This window comes from Cyprinodon variegatus, unplaced genomic scaffold (assembly GCF_000732505.1).
Source record: "Cyprinodon variegatus isolate N-32 unplaced genomic scaffold, C_variegatus-1.0 Scaffold250, whole genome shotgun sequence".
Taxonomy (NCBI): domain Eukaryota; kingdom Metazoa; phylum Chordata; class Actinopteri; order Cyprinodontiformes; family Cyprinodontidae; genus Cyprinodon; species Cyprinodon variegatus.
The window spans coordinates 887,751-889,727 of NW_015150703.1; the positions used below are offsets into that span (position 1 = coordinate 887,751).

General features: G+C 40.8%; 1 protein-coding gene across 1 annotated transcript in view; it reads right to left on the minus strand.

Annotated features, from left to right (window-relative positions):
- The window catches only part of tmem132e (transmembrane protein 132E), a gene marked incomplete at its 5' end in the record, with an annotated part of 137,444 nt that overhangs the window by 81,919 nt on the left and 53,548 nt on the right, over window positions 1-1,977 (minus strand). The gene's annotated exons all lie outside the window — the stretch shown is intronic.

The window sequence follows — 1,977 nt, forward strand, 5'->3', positions numbered from 1 at the left end:
GAGAAAACCTTTGTTCGAGCTGAAATGACTCATTTAATCATCCAAAACGTTATGGAACACATTAATTAACTGAAAAATGTTTCATATGCCTTTAAAAGGTAGATTACCTTTTGGGAATCTAGATAATACTCACTAAGTACTTAGGGTACCAGTGGGCAGGGGCGGATTTAGGAAATTTGGGGCCCTATGCAAAGACAGGCAGGGGGCCCTCTGAATTGAGAAGACAACACATAAAACAGACCCATTATACAGATAGAGAAATTTTAATAGAATAGAAATCCATTATTTGCTCTAGGTTTTTTTTCCCTTTTCTTGTTCTTTCTTTCTCACTGTAGTTCTCTGAAAATGGCGGAGGGTCGTCAGAGAAAAAGTTTCTACAAAGTGAAGGAAGAGAAAGAAAGGCCTCAGAAGAGAGAAACAAGAACAGAGCGTTTTTGGGAAATTCTTTCTCTGATGCCTCGGTGCTAAGTTTCTACTTGACCGGTAAAGTTTGGTGTTCGGTCAGATCAACATACCTATGGTCAACGTGCATGCGCTAGACGTCAGATTTGTGTTTATCCCTTTAGTCATGAAAAAAACAAAAAACAAAATCAATTTAAGGTCAGAACTAGCCTGACGTAGTCCGACTCAATTCTAGTCAGAATGAGTCTGATGCTGCTCCNATTCTTTCCCTGACCTCTAAAAGTTATTTTACCATCAGAACAGATACGTTTCATTTTCTAAAGATGGTAGAAATAGTTTTTTAAATGAAGTACAGTTAATGGTAGATTTAAAATAACATGAAATGACTAAGTTTGTTACAGACCTTCAGACCACATGAACAAGCCGCTCTTGTCTAGCAGAAATTATTCAGGACATCTGTGTTTGTGTGGACATGTCCTGAATCGGAGATCTTGCACTTTTGTCCATGTTGAATTCATGGCTCTACCTACAGTAAGGTATATTTGTCATCCTACCACGGAGGAGAGGAACATGCAGGGTACAGTATGCATGCAGGATGACCGCAGGCGCGCTATGTGAAGTGAAGACACAAGGCCTTATCTCTGGCTTCAGATGGGTTTATGTGAGTCACATCCCCACAGGAGACCATGATCAGTGGGGGTTGCTTGGAGTTGTCCACCATGGCCAGCAAATCTCCCCCCCCCTACTCTCCTGTAACGCTGTAACGCTCATTGCACCTTGTACAGCAACGCTGCACAAACACATACATGGTAGCACACGCAGAACTGGCTTATCTGCTACAGGCTCTACATGCACACTGCAGCTTAGTTATTTCCAGAGAAGAAAGGACTAAATAAATAAAAGTGACGGTAAAGAAAAATGACAGCCTCTCACCTATTTTTACTCCTAGAGTCGGAAAAATACAACATCCAGTGGGTTGGCAAATATCCTAATGAGAACAGGAAGCTGCAGATGATGTTTTATCGCAGTGAATGCCTTGGAATAGGTTTTGTTTAAGTGTTTGAGTTGCAGCTCGGTGACACAAAGTGACAGTTTTGAGGTTTAGGGTTTGTAATAAATGCATGCTCTACCAGTCAGCTGTGCTTTTACCCAAAATGGGAAAATAAAAAGCTCAACAGAAAGCTTTTTAGAATAGAGTGATGCTCAATTTGGTTCAGTAATAAAAAAAATATGCATTCCAATATTTAACAAGCATTTTTATTTTTTTTTCTTAGAGGGGAGGGCGATTTCTGCTGGATACTTAAAGGTATGGTATATGATTTTCCAGCGAGGCTCCCCCCAGAGGGCGAAAGTAAAAGTGCACTGTCGTAAATATGCTCAGCTGTTCTCCTGGTTTCTCCGTCAAACCAGACGCGGTTGTTTTCAGCTTAGCAGACAGGCGAGCGCAACGAATCACCATGTCTACTGCGGTAAGTGACTATTTTGTTCCAATGTTCGAGTTTGAAAATTTAGCATATTTTCATACATTATTTTCTCGCTGGTTCCGCCATTATAACTGCACAAATATCGCCACTG